At 35.8% G+C, this 21,839-nt stretch overlaps 1 protein-coding gene across 3 annotated transcripts in view; it reads right to left on the minus strand.

Moving 5' to 3' along the window:
* The window catches only part of Ten-a (Teneurin-a transmembrane protein), a 289,448-nt gene that overhangs the window by 64,304 nt on the left and 203,305 nt on the right, over positions 1-21,839 (minus strand). Inside the window, exon 1 of one of the 3 annotated variants that reach the window (XM_074252096.1) lies at positions 10,168-10,182. The exons of the other annotated variants lie outside the window; for them this stretch is intronic. The gene's annotated coding sequence lies outside the window, so the exon portion shown is untranslated. Of the gene's footprint in view, positions 1-10,167; positions 10,183-21,839 lie in introns of those variants that run through there. 3 annotated transcript variants of the gene reach the window in all.

Raw genomic sequence — 21,839 nt, forward strand, 5'->3', positions numbered from 1 at the left:
AAAATTTGTAAAAAAATTAATTTTAAATAAATTTTATTATCTGTTAAAAATTTTTTAAAATCAAAATTTCAGAAGATATATTTATTTTTTATAAAAGTTGTTCTATTTTTGGAAACACTAAAGATTTTTTCTTGTAAATAAAAAGTTTTTTCATAAAAATAGAAAAATAATAGAAGACAAAAGCCACAAAAAAAGAAAAAAAAAAAGTTAGATATTAAAGTGATGTTTTTATTTATATGTTCGTGAGCTGGTCTCGAACTCTCGACACGTGAGGGGACCGCCCGTGGTGTCTTGATATGTCGAGGATCGAGATATAAAGGCGTCCAGCTTTGGCTTCAGCAAAACTCCGGCGTGTGTTGGACATAAACAACAGGATGTCGATACAAACAGCCAGTAACAATCCTCCTATCATAACAATAACAATAACAACAATCGTACAAATTTCAATAGCCATGTCTGCTAAATCAACACATTCCTATCAGAATATGTACCGACTTCGATTTCCATAATACTATTATTACCATAAATCACCGATTGAATAATTTATAAATAAATATTAATGTCCTTTAAATGATAATAATAGTGGTATAAAAAATTAGCCGGCTCCCCGACGGGAGACCACAGGCGGCTCGGATGTAATTGCGTTTACAGCTGTAATCAATCGGGTTTTATCGTAAAATATGTTTGGAATATTATATGGAGGCGGTACAAGCAGATTTATTTTATAATTATAATTATTCTTAGGGAGGGAAACTTGTATTGGTACTGAGAAGTACAGGCATACTTGATAAATCTTTGTTGAAATGAGAGTTGAACCTCTCAGCAAGTCTGTAAATTACAAGACGATATTTCCTGCTGTGATTATTCTCTAATTCAAATTATTTTCTTGTTAATTAATTTTGTCGCTGATAAATTATTTCTTGGATTAATAATTTAAAGAATTTATAATAAAAAATTTTCCCAGTATATTTATTTAGAATAAATTGTATCAATTAATTAATTAAAAAAAAAAAAAAAATTAAATATCAATAAAAATTTTTTTTTCCACGTGAAAAAATTCCACAGTTATTTTCATTAAAAAAAAAAAAGAATAAACATAGGTTTAATAAAAAAAACAATTACTCGTATAAACAAATAAAATCCAGCCGAACAAACTTGTAGATAATTTTCCTCGATAATCAATGATCACAAACATATGTCATTCGATTGAATTTATAGCCACAGGCAACAAATCCACTTTTCTGAATCAATCTCTTTTTTATTTTATAGAGATACCTATATATATATTAATACTCAGTACACGATGAAAAGTGTACAGACGTAAAAACTGTGCTCGTACCCTCAACGGTAACTGTCCCAAGGCTAAAATCCACAGTAATTTTTCCACGATGAATATTTTCCCGTACTATATTACCTACTGGCTCTTGATCATTTTTGTTTGACCTCCCTTTTCTCTATTTCCCCCCCCATTTACTTTTTCCCTTTTTACTTTTTGTCATTCAACTACCACGGTTTGTCACAAACATTTTCATCTCAATATCAATTTATTTATCTTCTTGCAGCGGAAATCATAAATGTCTAAAGCTAAAAATAAACCGAATCAAAATATTTGATTAAATTCAATGTTTACAAACCTTTTTTTCTTTCGGAAGCTCTAAAATAAATATAATAAACCTTTTTCATAAAGAACTCGATTCAGAGAAGCGAAAATTGTTTTTGTTTATTTTTTTAAATTTTATTGGAGAAAAATTAATGAAAAAAATTTTAATGTTAAGCAAAATTAAATTTTTGTTAATAAAAAATAGAAGTTTAATTTAAAAAAAAATTTTTTTTTTTCAATTAAAAATCGTATTTTATGATAATAATTTTTTTCTCATGGCGCCCAGTAACTAAAATTAACACTATAAACTGTTCTTTTATCCTCCTAGCTTGTACAAGTGTTAAGAAGTATTTAAAAGCAGTAATGTGGGTAAAAAGGCAAGTACCAAAAAAAGGCTCTTTGAGCAGAAAGTGAGTTTTCCCCGGAAATAAATGCACAAGGTGTTTATTGAAGTGGTGCGTGGTCCAAAAAGACAGACACCGCTTTCGTCGGTAGGTCAGGTTGTCACGGACCGTTACATCGTTAGCTCAAAGCTAAATAAATGAGCATACATTGTAAAATATAAAACACATTCGAAAAAGTAAAAGACGGCGAAAAACTCAGTCTAGTTTGCGTAATGGAATAACTGCATTTTATGCATGCATGCATGCTAGAGCGAGGAGTCTCCCCATCCAAAGGAAGACTTCTGACGAGTTACACCTCCCCACAGATACACACACACACACACACACACACACACGTCCCGGATCTTTGTACCGGCTCTACAGCCTCATAAAACGTTTAGCTTTTTTTTACCCTCTGCTCATTCACTCCCTCGGCTTGATCTACTCCACACCTTACTCCCATCAATTCTTGTAACTTCTTCCCTCTCTCCTGTACTTTAATAAATATTTATCACTTTTACTTATTTTACTTTTCGCTATTTAATTTTTTCCATTTTAAATTTCCAAGCGTAATTTTTTCGGAGGAAAAATTGCCTCGAAATCGAGCGTGGAAAATGTATTGAATGCTGATGGAACATCCACATACTGATGACCTTAGACTGCATATCACCGACCGCGAATAATTACTCACTCAGACATTTTTTTTTATTTTTTTTTTTTTTTTCGGCACTAAATGTCCCGTGAAATGAATGTTACAGGGGAAAACGTTTGCCATGGAACGGTCTAGTGACTGTAGATATAATATATATTTATAAATGTATGTGTGTGGGTGGGTCGTACACGCAATACAGTGATTCCTTCGACGGATGATAAAATAAAACTCCGTTAAAAATTAATGATGCACTAAAAATCTTATTTTTATTTATGGAATTTTTTTCCACTGATATTTATTATTTTACTGTTAATTTAATTCTCTCGAATTTTCAATGTATTATTAATTTTTTTTTCTTGACAATAATAACAATTCAAACGTAAAAGAAGTCAAAATAGCAGGTGCAGGCCGTAAAATAACTGTCGCGCTCGTGTTCACAGCCCGACAAAACGCCTGTGGTAGATCACAATCATTTGTATACCGACTAGTAATTAAATCACACCTCCCTCACATGCAAGATACACTCCACGCAGCTATTAAAGCCTCACTCACTTGGATTCACTTTAATAAAAATTATGTAATATTAATAATCCTACTCAACAATTTTATTTTACAACTTCCCCTATAATATTCGGTCAGTGCGCTTTAGTGCCGGGTATATGAATATTTTTATTGTGCCATACAGTTAGATTTAATTTAATAGTCTCGTTATTTTAACATAATAAAACATCAAATTTTCCTGATATAAATTAAATAAAAAAAAAATAAGCAACCACCTGACCGTCGGTTCGTTAATTTAATCGGCTGGAACGAGCGAAATCTAGATACAATTTTTATCGGGGCTTAATTGTGGAAAAGTGGAGCACGGATGATCGATATTTGTTCCGCAAGTTAACTCAGACTTGCCATACATTATTATTCATAACTCACGATACAAGATACAAGATACAAGACACTATTTAATTTTTTATTCCTCGAATTTATCGCGCCCGTAATTTGAATGGTAATCGCCAAAAAGTGACGTCGATTGTTTTGTCCTTTCTCGAATTTGTCAGTCGGGCAAAAAAGAGGTCCGATAGATTTGGAAAAACACTAATTTATTCTTCCGTTTCCTTAGCTCCGTAAAATCGCTCGTGAATTCTATCTCGGCACTTAGATTCTCGTTTCCTGGGCTCGCTCCCTATTCTGCACATGGATATGGCGCCCAACGTGTACACCAAAGTACAAGTTAAATTTATTCCCACCGTTTTTCTCCCTTCGCAGCGTGCGAATTTGATAATTTACGAGCCGATTTTATTACATTCGACCAGATTTTCCGAGTCTAGTCTGCATGGCCTGGCCTGCTTTGGAGGGAGACTACTGCAAGGAGACTAACTTGGCATTTGTTAGGAGCGAGAAAGACAAACTCGATGATTTTACTTAGCTCGGAAGAGGAGGAGACCAAAGGCCCGGAATAAAGAGGACAGGAACCAAAGATCCACTCAAGTTATATAACTCTACCCAGACTCAGCACACCAGATGTACCGCAGGCGGTCTAGCGAAGACAACTACACTCGAGGAGGAAGATATAGCTGTTACGAGGTTCTACCAAACCAAACGAGAGAAAAGAAAGGTATTGTAACACCGACTTGAGAATCTCTTCAAAATTTATATATATATATATATATATATATATATATATATATATATATATATATATATATATATATATATATATATATATATATATATATATAGTTACAGACAGGGATACTCTTCTATGCATACATGTGGGTTTAAAGTTATCAAACTTGATGACCGATTGCTCAGTAGTTTACGATAGAAAGAATTTGAGCTTTTACATGGGAAAAAAATTTGTGAACATTACAGAAATTAATGTTTCAAAAAAAAAAAAAAAATAATTTTGAAAAATTTTATTGTTTTAAATTGAGACAAAAAATTTTCACAAACTTTTTCATCCGTTTTGGATCCAAGATAAAGTTAAACATCGCCATAGTCACTGTGTATCCCGCGAAACTCCATTATAACCGCGAAAGGCACACATTGGGTGACCTACATTATCCAACAGATTTTGATTAATTTATTTAGGCTCGAACAGAATAATCTCCGGCTGTTGAAAGTTGATGAATTTCCATGGTGGATAATTAGTTGAGGTTTTCCAGCAAACATTTGGATTAGCAAGAAGACAATTGTTGAAAAGTTGTATGGTTTTTGAGCAAACATTGAGGATTATGATGGATGATAACGATGGAAATAAGAGATTAATGTCAATAGTTTGATAGTCTTGGCTCGGTAAAAGGTGGACTCGGAAGCAAACACTTAATTCGTCTCTTTCCCTTCGGCAAAGAGCCGGTTTGTCGAGTGTAGAGCAGTAAGCCGTTTAGCTCTCGGGTTAGTTTCCTGTTACCACTTGGACGGGGCACACTGAAAGTCCTTTCATCAAAGGGTGAATGAAGACGCTAATTAGAGAGTACCAGGGTAGAAAGAGCAGGTCGGTGTCCACTCTCTGTTCGAAGCCGGACTTAATGTTGCGGCGAAACCTTCATCACCGTGAATAGAAGGATTAGAGGGTCTGGAGAAGATAACTCTCTACAAAGAACTGCTCCGGATGTTTTACCGGGGTGTACATGTCCCGATCGTGGAGAATCCGGAAGCGCTGTTTGATTTTAATCAGCCTTGGACGAGCTATCTCTTCAGTGTAATATTCACTTGCCCTGCCCTTCCCCTTCCCCTTCACCTTCACCTTCCCCTTCCCCTTCCCCTTTCCCTTACTCGGGATAAAATAAACTCCAAAGAGTAAAAAGGAATAGCTGAATCATCAATGAATAGAATAGAATCAGAGAGCCTGTGGAAATGATGGAGTGCAAAGAACCCGCGATTGTTTTCTCAATTCTCTTTCTACCGATGAGAGCTGAGGAAAAGAAACTTTTGGTTGGCTTCACACCAACTTATGTTCCCAGCCGAAGCGGCAAAAGTTTTCCTCGGTCCTGGCCTAACCAATAATAGAGTGTTGAATATTGCAGATTTCTCTTTTCCGGTCACTGGAGATATAAAACTAGAAATATAATGATTCGTTCGTCTACAAGAAAAAAAAAAATAGTATTGATTGTTGACTATAAAGCGACAGAAGTATTTACATTCCACTTTTTTTTTTTTTTTTTTTTTTCCCTTTTTTATTCTCTTCTTTTGATCAGCCAACAAAACAACAAATCATTGCAAGTTCCTTCCTCTTGAATTATTTAAAAAAATATGGCTGGTAAAGTAACCAAAACGACAAATCCAAATGTAATGTTGGATGTTGAGTACCCATGATTCATCATTACGTCCAAGTTGTTGGAAATGTTGAAGTAAGATTGCCATAAACTACGATACGGCAATAGATGTATCAGTGCTCGAGCGAGAAACAGCAGACTAGGCAACAAGTTTCTATGCTGCATATAATCTGAAGGAGCTGCGGCGAAGAGATGTTTTGATCACTTGCCGGAAAGGAGCCGGGTGTTGCCCAAGGGATTCTCTGGCAAATGAGCAGAGTTAAGACCAGAGATTTGGTAGTTTCTCTTCCTTCTGGTCGCCCATTTTGTCCTCCTCGGTATAAATATCACCTGATTGCTCGGGAGTTACCAACTCAGGCTAGCAATCCGGCATTCATCACCATCATCATCAGCATACAATGCATAAAATTATATTGATCGACCTGGATGTCGTTGCCGGAGCAAATATTTCCGGGAACAGGGATCCTTTGAAGTTCTGCAAGAAACGGACGTATTGGTTGAGTCAACCACGTGGTTGACCTCCTGTCACACATTCGGTTGATGAAAGATTAAAGAGCTACCGAACAGAATGTAAAGTTTAACTACAGATCGATAAATTATTCTCGCGGAGCTTAGAGAAACAAAAGGACGCTGAAACAAGGGCACGTCTGCGCAACCACTTCTCTCTAGGTGGATAAAGATAAGAATGTATGCAAACTTATGCATTCTCTTTTGCAGTTTCGAGCGCATCTACATTTCAAAAAGAGCAGACGATGACGTAAAGGCAACAAGAGTTACGATCTATCTAACTATGCATGTTTATATATGTTTATATAGTTATATACAGCTCGGTCTCTACATACGAATTTTTATTTATCAAGTCAACGCATAACGTATGGACTACTACGGGATTCACTTGCTCGTTTCTCGGTCGGGTGACTGTATTATACTCTCTGCTTTTTTTTTTTTATTTTAATATATTTATAGTTATAGCTATGGTTGGTGCATCACATGCTCTTGGCAATTTAAAAGGCATCCTGAAGAAAAGTTATTTTCATGAAAGTAACTCCGCAGCGAATTAGATCAGGAAAACGTTTTCGAGAAAAATGTCGGAAGAAAGAAAAGTTGCAAGACAATAGTTTACTCTTGAGGAAGAAAAGAAAGATATTATCGAGTTGAATCGAAAGTTTAAGTTGTGGTCGCGTGGCATGTAAGTAAATCGTCCTCGTTGTTGACTTGGCTTTTATTATTATTATTATTTTTTTTTTTTTACCTTTTTTTTGAATCTTTTTGTCGTCTCTCTGACCACTGACGAGATTTATCCGAAGCAATTCACCGGGGCGCTTCAGCTGGAGCCCAACCTGGTGAACCTATCGAACCTGCATGGTTCTAACTTTCGAAAGGAAAAGTTTTAGTTAAGAAACGTGATTTCAACCGGAAATAAAAGTACCCGATAAATTTATACAACTTAACGTAATTCGGAATATCATAAATTCTGGGGAGCAGAATAGAAATTCGAGATCAGAAATTCAATAAGGATTACCGTCAGCCGGGCCATGCTTCAAGATTAACCAAATCACAGTGATTACCAAAGTTCATAAATAGATAGACATATATAAGCGAGGCTGTATCACTGGTGACCATATCGATCGATCACTGTCCAGCGATCGGCGATCCATCTTTCGGGATTGGCACAGCGACAGGTTTTTTGTGCGTGGATACATATCGAGCCGGCATAACCGAATTTTTATTCCCATGAGTGATGAGTGATTGCCGATGTGCGTCGATATGGGGTTATTTGCGCCCCTCACGGCCCCATCAAGGCGTTCAATCGGAAGAAAGGGCTGTTGTGAATCCCGATTCCTTCGGTGCAAGGGGTCCTGTCATCGGCACGTGTTTCATCGAGCTTTTCATTTGGGTTTTCCTCCCCGGCTACAATCTACCGTCTAGCTAAGCCCACGCCGGTCTTCCTTCTATTATAACAACATATTTTTCACCCTCTGTTTATTTACAAGTGGAAAACTCCTTCCGTATTGCGTGACCTCCCTGTATAATTCGATCATTCAATTATTTATTATTTAGAAATTGTTTGGTTAATGTCAGATAGGAAATATTATTCTTTTACGTCAATTTTGTTGCGTTATTGCTTTGAGTCATTCTATTTTTCTTATTTAGAAAATTAATATTGTAAATAATTAATTTTTCAAATATATCCTCAGAAAATATATTAATAAATAATAATCATAAAAAAAAACAATGGTGGATTAAGTTCGAAAAGGCTTTGTCGGTAAATTTACTGGTAAAAGAGTAAAGAGTGTTCACGGTCATGAACAAATGTGACAAAGGATTATAATGTGGATGTATAAAACAGACATGGGCGCCATAAAGAGCCGAGTGAGCTTAATAGAAGGCAAAATTTCCAAATGGATGCTGCAAGCTTGAAACGAATTATACAATTTATTTGTGGCCTCTGTGGCTAGGATAAATTATAAAATAACGACGCTTCTCTCTCAACTTTGTGGACATCTGTTCTCAACACGAATTTCTGGACACACTCTGGAATTTTAGAGCGCTTTAAATCCACAAATACGCGACAAAGACCAAAAAATAAATAACTGTAATTATTAATATTAAATAAAGTTTCAAGAGTGGAAGAAGAAAAAGGGAAATAGGGAGAGTGGAGCCGATTAAAATAATGAAATAAAATAAAAATTGTCAAGACTGAGAGACTCGCTGTCGCAAGTCCGTACTCGGTACAAGATAATGATGTATAAACATGGTACAATTTATTTGTACAACGTCAAGTCGTCTTCTGTGGACTCGTCAATTCAACCGTTCAGACAAGTAAATTTCACTGTCCTACCTAATGTATCTATTTATTCTCAATTATGACAATGCTCGTCCTCCTTTTTCCTTTTTTCCTCTTCACAAGGAACCCACCTCGAGTTTAGTTTGTTTTGGACTTATTATTATATATGTCCGGTGGTTTTGATTGACGCTTTTTTTTTTTTTTTTTTTTTTTTTTTTTTTTCTTTCGGCTTATGTAAATATACATATATGTGTATAAACGTTAGAGTTTATGGTGGATTCCAAAATAGGAAATTGTATTATATATTATTAGGATGTTGGGGGCAACTGAGTAGTCTGGTCCTGAAGCTTACGAGCGGATTATGGAAATACAATGAATCGCCGGACGATATTCAAAATGGTATTTTTAAAGTATACCGTATTTTAAGAGGATTTCAAGGATATTTACTTAGCTGTTGGACGGGTTGCCGAAATTTAAGTTTGCCCTGTCATCGGCTACAAAAGATCCTCAACAAAGATCCATCGATTTACATAAACGCGCCTCACTAACATATAATACATGCATATGTTTTGTTAATAGCAGGTACTTTCGATTTACAAACAATCATTACCGAGAATTTTTTATTTTTGACACTTGTACCCTCCAGTCCTTACTTCAAAGTCATTTTTTTTTTTTTTTTTTTTTCAAAAATATTAAGGATACTAATAATCAACAAAAATTTATTTTCCTCTTGAATAACTTTTGAATCAATGAATTTAGCGAAAAATAATAAGACACCTTTTTTCTGCAAAAAATGTTTCAATATTTTTTTTTGTACGACCCAAATTTAACTAGCTACAAAAATCCGAAAAATAATGTTTCCATGAAAAAAATATTTTTACACCCAACTAAAACTTTTGATTCTATTTGCTTAAAAAATTTTTTTAAATCACCCTAGTGTACCTATTACCTTCGTCAAACACACACACAGAGTTTCGAAGAACAAATATACCCGAAAATAAAATACACTCAAGTTTAAAATGTAAAAAAAAGTAACTGAAGAAAGAGAAAAATATCCAATTCAATATCTATTATTCATTCACGAATTCATCTTATATATTCGCGCAGGATTTGATGCGGCAAATGAAAGTGCAAACATTTGCCCATAGATCTATCTATACTATATAGATACATATATTCAACTCGGGGGACCAAAAACGTGTGCTCGATTCTCGCTAAGTTCAATACTCGCGAGTTCTTAAGTTTAACACATCCTGTTCGAACTTTTAAACGGGACCTCATCCCACTTATGAATCCGCTGGTGGTGAAACACACGAGGTGAGTGAATGTAAAATAAAAATAAATGTCACAGTGTTATAAAAAAGGCCGCTCGAAATGGATATCGGTGAGTGGGCGCCAAATCGAGTTTTCTTTGGTAAAACGTTCGTAAAAGATTCAGGAAAGTGTATATGTACGTGAAACAGTGTACACACCACGCCCACGCTTTGCTATCTTTCAGATCGGCCTTTGATCGAGTCCCCTCGTGGTGTGCCAGGCAAGTGCCTTTATTTCCCTTTTCCTCAGTTTTCGCTGGTGTTCCTTCCTTGTATTTGTGTTGAGCCACCATGCACTCTTTTGCTGTTTAACGCCCACAGATCAACTCTCGACAATTGTGTTGCTCTCGGAACAATGACAAGGTACACCATGCAATGCATCATACATCTCACCACCACTCAGTAAATAGTACAGTTTTCCAAATAAGTGTCATTATTGTCATTGTCATTACAAAAGAATCTTCCGAGCATTCTTTTGCTGTTAAAGACAATCACAAATCTACATACGATGCATTTGTTAGTAATTTTAAAATGTAACACGTCGATAAAACTACCGACAACATAATTTTTGCTTTTTTTAATTTATTTCTCGACAAATTCATTATTTTCTTTGTTTCGAAGACGAAAATTTTGATCTGAAATAAATTTCTCAATTTACTGACAAGGTGCACCGGATGGATTATTATGAATATTATGAACCGGAAGGATCTTCATGCCCTGAGACGTTTCCAGGAATCCGATGATGCCGGGCATCTCGTCGAATAATAATCCGATTGAGCAGACGAGAACTTAATTAGAAGTTGATCAAGACTCTGCGCGAGTGTGTAGAGAGACTATGCACCAACTCAACTTGTTTAACCTTCCTATCCTCGAGAACCAGTAAAACTGTACAACTACACCCGGGCAAGACTCTAGACTCCTTTGCAGGCACGACTATCATCCCTTCGATCTTCGATCACGGAAAATTAATTCTGGATACTTAAGGAAGAAACTTTCGGGGGTTTACCGTAAAGGCCAGTGAATAGCTTTTGTGGCTTCTCTTAACTTGTGATCTCATCGGAAGACTTTCAAGTTATCTCACGTACCTGGAACACAAAAATAACACACAAACATTTTTTTTTATTCCATTCTTACATCTTTCAGCTAATATTAAGTTAAATAAACTAATCTAATTATACTTTAGGTTTATTTTTCTTCTATCTTTTGGTGACTAGGAAGAAATCTTTAATCAGTGTAATTGTTTGAGATGAAAAATTCATTAAATTTATATATATATATATATATATATATATATATATATATATATATATATATATATATATATATTTTTTAATTCAATTAATAAATTGTATTTATATAGTATTTAATTTTATATACTTTATAAAAATATTTATTCAAGGTCAATCACAAATCTCTTTTTTAGCTTACTCAAGCTTTTAGAGGATGAAAAAAAAAATTTTTTAATCTATTTATTAAATACTTTAAAATTAACTCTTCAATAGCAAGAAAATTTAGCGACCGTGCGCCACCAGTTGGATTTTTTTAAAACTAACTTTGATAAAAAAATTATTTCAAGCCAAATTGGTTAATATTTGGCATTAAAAAAATAATAATCATCAAAATACCAAATTCGTCATGTCTTGATCTAGAATTTTTTCACGCAAGATAATTGTCAGCATCAATTTACCGCTCGGGATTCCCATTATATCAAGACGACTCAAAGAGCATCACCATAATCCACCATGAAAATTTTCTACGTGCCCAGTGGTTCATTTTTTTTTCCCTAACCTCCACAATTGCAGCTGCACCGCGGGGATCATTTCACAGTGAATGGTCACAAGTCTATTGAGCCGCCCTCAAACACCGTCGCATCTTCCTTCAGAGCTATTTATTTCTCTGAAAAAGAAGATCCAGCCATCTACAGTAGTTACTCGAACAAATAGTAAATCCTCGATTCTTCATCAGAATCTTAGCGTCAATAAAAGTGTATAATTTTTTCAGGAAGATCAAACCATCGCTGACAACGTGCTCTTTCGTCATCAGACAAATCCTCAGGGACTATAAATCGAGATTGGGGGGTTGTAATCCCTCATTCGGGAAATAACGAGGTTGTATCTCTCTTGAGAAGCCTCTTCTGTATCCTATATCCGATCCAAGGGCCTAAATACCTCTCCATTGAAAAGGACCCGATCTTTGGACAAAGACACTGGGCGCCACCAGAGAGATTAGCCCCTTCGTGCTCCTTATCGCCTTTAATGTCTGCCCTCGCGCCTTCACGCATTTTTATATTCCTTCTCGAGAATAAAGGGAAATAGAATGCAGCCCTTATCCTCAAGTACCATCGGATTTAGCTCTACCAGTTTCGAATCACCGGCATTCAAGATATCACCGCTCACCAGAGTTTTATTTAGTTTCTAACGAGTCGCCTGTAATCTCGGATTATTATCAGCCCTCTACCTCTACCCTCATCCGATTTAAACTCTAATTCATTATTATTTATTTATTATTCATTATTAGTCATACTAAAATATTTAATTTGATTTTTGATTTTTAGCAACAAAAATTTAATACTTCAGAAAAATCAATGATGTTATTATTATTTTTTAAAAGCTTAATTAGTACCACTTATAAAGCCACGACAATGACAATTGTCTGTAGGAACGAAACCGCGACCTCGAAAGATTTTTAATCAGAAACTTTTCAGCATCAGCAATAAATTTTCTTCATTCAGTTGTCTAGACAATATTATTGTTAGCTGATCACAGCGTAACATTTTCCCTCAGAAAATTTATCCCTTTTGACTACTGTCGATTACTTTCTGGGCCCTTGAAAGGATCCCCAAGATAGGGATCAGGACGTCATTAAAACCCGTAGTCCATTTTAACTGGGTGAGTTTCTTATTATGAAAGACCAAAGACGAAATACCACAAATTACGGGATAGAAAAGCTGCTTCTGCGTTTTTTCTGATAACGCAGAACTACCCCCCGTCCCCCCGTCCCCCTTCCTCCCTTTCTCCTTGAGAAGAGCAAGACCAAAGTTGCGTTAGTAATACAGTGTCTCGTGGCAAGGACAGAGTTATGGTGATACTGTTGGAGAGATATTGCGGAAATGCGGGAGAGGAATGACAGCAGAAAGAGAGAAAGCTCTGTTGTGGCGTGGTAGTGTGCTTTGTGCTAATCTTAATACTCGGAGCCACTCAGCATGCCGTTCAGTTCTCTCTTTCTATCTTCTGTCTCTCTCTTTTGATGTAGCTCGGCTCCGAACTCTGAGCCTCTTCATCCTCGAGTGTAGGGCATGCGGGCTCCCAACCAACCGCGGTGGTTTGATCTTCTGTTTTTATCAAAAGTCCCGATCCTTAATAATAAACTCGGGATTGTATTAATTTCCGGCTGTTATTACTCGGAAATTCAATCACTCCGAGCTCTGATAATTATTTAAGACTGAATAAATAACCAGATTAATGGGATACCTGATCCAGACGGATGATCATCCTGCTGAGGATCATTTGCTTTAGATTCGCTGAAGTTTGGCGAGTTTCCACGATGATTGGGTAATTTTTGAGTATATCTAGTTCTAAATGATATGGAAGATGGCGGAGACGTCCAATAGCTAGCTAATATAATATAATAAGCCATTTGATACCTGAGCAGCTTTGATAATAATTAAAGGTCACTTGATTTGGGATTAAAAGGTTGTCAAAGGACATATAATAATATATTTACAGTAAAACGGTTCTGAAAGATAACAGGATAAAAGCTCACGGGCAATGTGTGTTTAATTCACCCGGAATATAATAAAGTGTCATCCACATCCCCGTACTTAAGGGTTAACCCGATGACAAGCATCATATCTCAAAACCGGTTTACCGGGCAATAGAATTACCGAGTAAAATCCAAAACCAGTTCGTCAAGTGCCGTTTGTTTATCTTAACATCTGCCGTCCAGTTAAATAACTACCAGCTTCGAAGGATAGGAAGGACAAGTACCGGTGAAAGTACAAGCAGAAGCTCTCGTGATTCGGCATTCAACCCTTTGCGATAGACAACTCAATAATTTAAAGGGTAAGGGATGGCTACGAAAATGTTTGTCAATATAATGGTGGTCGAAAATAGAGCCTTATTGAGTTCTCGGTGATGAGTTGCCGGTAGGATGAGAAGCGCGAGGAGTATGACTACCAGAGAAGCAGAAGCACTAAAGTTAGCTCTGAAATCCAATTAATTCAGCCGAGCCGTAGACAATACGGGCGCCATCTTGATTCGGAAATCTAATTTACCCGGTCTTTATTTATGATAACGCGCAGTCATTGTGCCAACCGGGCGGGAAACCCAATACAAGGGTGTCCTTCGACAAAAGCACCAAGATGACGAGGAGTAGTAACCCGTCACATCCAGCGAGGTGGCGCCCAAACCCTTTAGCTTTCGCTTTCTCCTTCAATCTTCAAGCAAACTGATCTGTCCAGGATTTGTTTCACGCACAGTCTGCTTCTTGCTTGTGAATCTTTGATCTTTAAACATGTCGGCCCTCCCAAAACAACGCTTGCGAATGTTTCGGCGGCCCGATATTCCGGCGAGGGAATGATCAACATGGAAATCGTATCTTGATACTATTCCGAGCGACGATTACCCCGCGATAATCGATGATTGGATCATATTAGCGACAATACCCAGAGTCCTGCGGGCGGCCAGCATGCACTCAGCATTATTGGCAAGCCAGACAGCTCGCGTGCCTTCCGTGTCTGTGGATCGATACCGTATATTGCTACTACAGTATATCCAGATCGCTATCTCGCTCCCACAATTCATATCCTTTGCACACACTCGCACACAGACCACACACACACACGCACACATCCTCACACACACCCGCAAATGCCGGTACCCGGGAATAATCGGGAAAATATCTCCCTACAATAATTTTATCGATATATTTTATCGATTTATATATATATATATATATATATCCATGTACTGATAGTTGATGGTTCATAGTTTACAGTTTATAGTTCAATAGTTCTACTTTATGACCTACTAAATTAACTCCATTTTCGATGCATAGTTTTAATGTCTTTTAATCATACTTTCATCAGAGTTACTTTTCAATATCAGATCTACTGCTGCAAAATCGACATTTGAAGGCAGTAACTCGTGGAAAATTTTCCAATTGTCCTGATATGGATTGATTGGGTCACGTCAGACTTGGTGTAGGCGTACGAGAACATGTCAAGCAGTATTGATGGTTATATCGGAACTGATATGACCAATTTTGATGCTAAGTCATATCAAAAATCATATATAGACTTATCAGACTAATTTTGTGGGTCTGGTCCTATCAGACGGCTTTATCAGAGAATCTTTCTTATTGACCCGCTGGAAAATGGGCTTTGGGATGCAAAGCGAAACACTGAGTCCTGAGATTAGTCCGCTTTGGACTCTTTGAGAATCAATTTGAGGCTGGACAGTGAATCACAGGCTAGGATAGGAACTGGAGATGAGTTCAAGCTCGATCAGTAGGGAGTCGAAGATAGACGTAATCACCGGGGCGTGTCTGACAACTGACTGCTCTTGAACTACCAGCTCTATCATTTAAATTCATTTTAATTTGTAAATTCCAATTTTACTGAATATCGAGGACGGAAAGTCCTGTCTGTCGAGCGTACAAGTTTATAAAATAATGTGACATCCCCACGCGTTATTTAACGTCACTCCTTCGATCCCTCAGTTGGTTGTTAGAGTTATAAAGCAAATCACTTGGTAATAATATAAAAGAGAGGATGCAGATTGCCGAGTCATGGGATCGGGCCAGATTCTTTCTTACTCCTTCTTACGCCTCCCGTTTTATGGGTTATTATACCGTTAAATCACTCCGCAGCTTCTATACGTCCATTTATCAATACAGTCACATGTACGGATGCCTAGCGGAGTCAATATTTATGTATGGAAAGCCTCCGAGAGATTTACAGACTGCGGATGAAATGCCCCGGGATGTTAGTAACATATATGTTTCGCTTCATGTGGTCTTGGGATCTTCGTCTATCCACAATATCATTTTAGACTAATTAAATTCAGATCTATATGTACACTGAGAGTCAATAATGATAAAAAACTCAGGATATTATTGTGATTATTAGTTTTTATTTGAGATTGAAGATCCAAGTACGGAGAGTGTATTTTAAAAAATGATAACGGATGTTATTTGCGTTGATGTCTGGGGCGTGTATTGCTGTTGTTATTGTGGGATTATTTATTAACGCAAAAAATCTTTGAGTGGATAAAAGAACACCCGGTGAGAATAAAAAAGTTATTGAGAAAAGAGAAGAAGAAGCTGATGTATGGGGACTGTGAAGGTAAACTTGTTGACATCAATAATGTAAGAAAAAGATACTGGAAGCTGGCGACGAGCCAAAACCTTCTGAATTTTTAAAACATACTTGTACAGCCACGCACAACCGTTTGACCTGAACTTTCCCTCTAAACTTTGCTTTGCTAACTTTTGTTTATCTAATTGCTGGGTTACATGTTTTATTTAAAACCAAACCTGTGAAAAAAATAACTTATTTTCTATTTTGTTTTTTTTTTTGAAACTGTTTTTTATCATGTTAAATTAAATGCTAGATTAAATTTAAAAAATATGACCAATAAGCTTCTAAAAAGGATAAAAAAATTTTTTTTTTTACTGTAGTACTAAATACTTTGGAATTAACTCTCCTCTAGTGAGAAGATTTAGCGACCATGCGTCACCTGTCGGATTTTTTCAGAACTTACTTTTATAAAAAAATTATCTATGGACTTTTGCGACTATGTTAGACTGTATTTGGCCTTATTAAGATATATGTGGGTATTATGGACATACCAAAAAATTTTTTTTAACCTAATTTGTCATAGTTATTCTTTTAGGAGTTGAATAGTGTCGATGGGAAAGTGTGTATCAGTAAAATAAACAAAAGACGAGATTAAAACAACAGCCTGTGAAAGCAATCGTGTAAGAGGGTACATCTCATTCTGTCAGAGGGTTTTCCATAAGAAATTAGAGCCGGTTTTGGCTTACAGAAACACAGCTCCCTTTGTGCTCGGGACGGAAGACAAGAAGATGGGTGTTCTCTAGATTTATAAAAAAATGTAATCTAATAAAATAAGTGAGACTAGAAATGTGAAAACGGATATTCTCGATTGGAATCAAGACTTTTATTTGAATAAGAGAAAATAAGTGAAGCCTTAGAGAGCTGACCTGTGTAGCTGTCACGAGGCAGATGTCGGGGACACGTGAGTGCCGTTGAATCATAGATCTCGAGATTGAGATTGCAGAGTGGGTGGGAAGGACAAAAAACCCTCGGACAAAAAAGGAATAGAAGGGAGCAGAGAGCTCGGTTGATTTTGTAGAATCTGCTGCTGACGAGCCCGGTTTGTAATTTAGTTACTTCGTTTTAGCCTCCTGCAAACACTAATTTCCCAGACAGCGGGGTTCATTTTTAGCCTTCACTCGCAATACCGATTACTGAGTCATTAGGGCGCTCTGCAATTTTTAATTTTTTATCGATTTGAGGAATATTATCGCAAAAAATAGATTGTTTGGTTAAAATTCAGCCTCGAAGGAATTTTTAGATGATAAAGCGGGGACAGAATCATTTAGAGTGGGGAAACTCGATTAAAAATTACCGAGCACGAGGCGGTTGTGTCTTATACTCGTAAGTACCGAGCTGGAGTGGGTAAAATGGTAAACTTTATTTCTTTGGCGAGTGCGCGGAAAACCGGAAAGCTGCAATTACGTATTTCAACGAGTATAACGTCTTAGTTTAAGAACCCGCGATACAAACTTTAAAATGCCGTTTAGAGTTTTAAAATAATAAAATGCAATTTACTTTTTTTCAAAGTTTAATAAGTTAAAGCACTCGCTTTTGTTTTTTAACGACCCCGGGAATTTATTTATTAAAATAGATTTTTAGTTGTGTGTAACGAGAGCCATACTGAGAGTGTCACAATTCCTTGGACTTTTTTTATCTTTGTTTTACTTACAGCTGTCTGCTTTCAGCTTCTAATAATTATTATTATAATAATATTTTGACGTTTTTATTATTTTAATGCGAAACTCTGCCGTGAAACTTTAAAGGTTTTTTTTTTTTTAGTAATTTATTTTAGCAAAACTATTTAATATTTTTATTCTTTGTTTGGATTTTAAAAATCTGCATACTTTTAAGTGTAAGTGATAATTTTTTCATTAAAAAATAAAAATTTTTACTTCTAATTTTCTACGCCCCCAGTTAAAATTCCCTAAAAAAAAAAAATCGTCGATAATTTTTATATTTTACGAAAATAGTTCTCATACAAACTTCATCGGCAATTAAAATTTTCTAAAAATACAAACACATAAAAGCTCGTTGATATCATGAAAAAAAAATATGTCTGTTGCAAGTTTCAATTCAACGCGATAATTTTTTGGAGTTACACCATTTTTGCTCCAGCATTGTGGCATTCCGGGAAAAAGCTCTGCTCGGAATATTTAATACCCTTTACTGTACACGTTGCACGTTGATAGGGCATCAGGATGAAGAATTGTGAATTCACAAAGCCTGGATAAAAAAAAAAAAAAAAAAAAAAAAAAAAAAACACCGATCTGGGGCTGGACCGAGAAAACTGAAGAGCTGGGACAAAAAGTAAGTACTGTGCAAGAGTTAGGGAAAATTTGGAGAAAGCCCGAACGAGAGACAACGACAGAGAGCTGAGGGTATACGAGGACAAGTGGCTCACTCGGGTGCGATCTCAAATGAAAACAAAGGGTCCATTCGACTCTTATCCGACATCCATACCTTGGATATAACATAACAATGTAATGCGAGTGTCCTCGTCAAACATCCACCAGGCGGCATATGGTCGCATGAAACAAATACAGTTGGCATGCCTGGTGCCGAACCAAGCCATGGGCTTGGTTTGGTTTTGAAACTCCAAACCATCCTGCACACCAAACACCGCCGAGTGATTTTATGTGTCGGGAATAACCCGTTGTGTGTGTTGGAAAAAGTGGGGTGGAGGGAAGGGGCTACACCTTATGGCGCGATTTCTAAATCATATTGAATTTCTCTCCGTTTCTGCTCACGGAATATTCCACGCGTTATTGTTATTTGAGGACACGCGTTTGAATTAATCCCTCGGAATCGCAAACAATAATCCCGATACCACTCGGTATCTCGGTACCACTCGGTCGCACCTCGTCCAAAACACTCTACTCTGAGCGATCAAGACTCAAACAATAATATAATGCAACACACCGAGGCGAATTTGTTTGTTCGGACGAGGGATATGTGAATATCAATCCGCGGTCTATTGTTTTTTTTTCTTTTCTTTTTTGAAGCTTATCTCGGACGCCAGGTTTTAAAGAAATTATTTTTTTTATAAAAATTGGGGGTAGGATAAAAAAAGAGAAAGTTTTGGAGAATTAAATAATTTTTAATCAAAAAAATTTGATGGATTTAATTTTTTAAAATGATTTTTATTTTAGTTTTAAAAATGAATAATATTTTTATTAAAAAAATTTAATTTGTTAATAAAAAAAAAAAAAAATTGAAATATTTATTTGAAATTTTTTCGATATAATCGATTATTTGTAAATTTATCGGAAAAAAATAAAATGCATACAGAAAAGCATTTAGCGAAATGTTATCTTGTGATTTGATTGCCGATCAGATATTTATGAAATCAAAACATCGGATCCGATGGAATTTAATTGAACGAGTGCCAGATTGAGATATCGCGGGGGTGAAAAAAAAAAATAAAAATTCCGTGGACTAACGAGCGTCATTTTTTTTTGTCACGTTTGGTTGTTAAATAATAACAACAACAACAACAACAACAATTATTACTGTTGGAATTTTATCATATTTATGGCTCTAGATTGACGGAAGATTTTTTTATCGTAAATAGATTTTAGGCAGAAAAATCAGTAGCATGTCAGTTTGTTTTAGCGTCGGGGAGTCGAACAGGAAAGCAGAGAAATATAAGCCAGAGAGAGAGAGAAAAGATTATTGGGGTGAGTGGAAGCAATTTTACGGACAGCGAAGCTTCTCCTGGTACGTTAAGGGTGGTAAAAGGTTGTGCGACTGTATACACAACGCACTTAGTCCCTCGGTTCTTTTTCCTCCCAGCCACCCACATGCGGGAAAACACTTGCACGTCCCTTCACTCTCCCAGTAACTCGATAAAAAAATATTTGTCGTATTTTATAAAATTCACGGGATCGAAAGCGAAATTTTGTTGAATGCTATTTTGAAAATTTTTAAATTTACGCTCGTAAAAATTCAGGGGCACAATTCTGTAAATAATTAGCAGAATGCCGGGGACAAAAGCGCATTGTATGGGACATTGTATTAAAAAGTGGAAAGGTCGAGCCTACACATATGGACTGTGGAGTCCAATATAACAAATATTGGACTCGGGCTCGGGAGTATTTAATTTCCGTCTGTCTGTACTGATGTAATAGCTACAAAAAGAACTCTGGTAATTGATACAAATAATGAATGTCATTGTTTGTGATTAATGGTTTTTCAACCACTTTAATTATATAAGTACCAACGCATTGATACTATTTCGATAATTGCGCCCATTGAATTCGCATTCCACTTCACATTCTGTCATTATTACACTGCAAACTCGTTCAATAATAAACATACTCAATTGATCACCGGCAATTGTACTCACGATAAATTACTTTTTAAACAATCTGTTTATCCTTTCAAAAGACCAAAATATTGTGGTTTTTTTTATATAAATATTTTTATTTTTAACCAAAAATTTTTGATTATTTTTTATAAAAAAAAAAAATTTTTTTTTTGTATTAAATAAATTTTATTAGATTCAATAATTATTTTTTTATCAAAAATGATTAAATTATTTTAAAAATTTTTTCTTTAGAATTAAATAAATTTTTTTTTTTTAATTTAAATAATAATAAAAAAGCGTTAATGTTTACCCCTGGAGTGATTGATTGCCGTAACATTAATATGTTATGGGAAAATTGAATCCAAGGACTAGCGGCAATAAATAAAGATGGGTAGACGTTAAAAAAGTAAGTATAAATTTGAAAATGTATGCGGACATGTTTTTAGTGAGCTATGTATAAATTGACACATATATATGAACAAGGAAGGACTTTGGGATTATAAAGTACAAGTAAGTACTTGTACTTGAGGAGTGATCGGCGAGGATAGAGGGAGGACTCTTGTGTACACTTACTGTGCCGAGAAAACAAATCCAGGGAGCAGAACACCACGGGGTACTTACACTAGGACACAAGTGGCACTCGGTTTACGGTTATACTCGTTCTGTTTTACTGCAGGGCAACACATGCCCCGCAGATGTACCCTCTCTGTGTATGTACTGTGAGGCTCTCATTTTAAACCGTACATGTACGGCTGTAGGTACGTCGGTATGTATTTATTCAAAAGTAAGAGACTTGCGCATGTATGCATATACGTGTGCAAGAACTTATAGGGAATAGAACTTGAAACTGTAATTCTTAGATGGAGAGACGAAGAGAGGAAGAGAGTGGCCCGATGTTGAAACATCTGTATTGTGTTAGTTAAGGCAACAATGCTCCTTTCAACTCCGCTCTTTGTATTGTGTTATTATATTACTTGCTACTTTTTATTTATTTTATAAGTTTCATCGGAGTTTTAACTCTCGAATGGAAATCATGTTTTTTGAATTATATTTTATTTTTTAAAAATTAATTATAAAATTTTAAAGTTGATTTTATAATTAATACATTTTTTATTTTTAAATTCTAATAATTTTTATTTATAAATATAATCCATAATTTTAGTCCAAAAATTATTTTCATTAATT

The sequence above is a fragment of the Cotesia typhae genome, unplaced genomic scaffold (assembly GCF_013202065.1).
Source record: "Cotesia typhae breed Kobodo isofemale line unplaced genomic scaffold, CoteBio_Ctyphae contig_83, whole genome shotgun sequence".
NCBI lineage: Eukaryota > Metazoa > Arthropoda > Insecta > Hymenoptera > Braconidae > Cotesia > Cotesia typhae.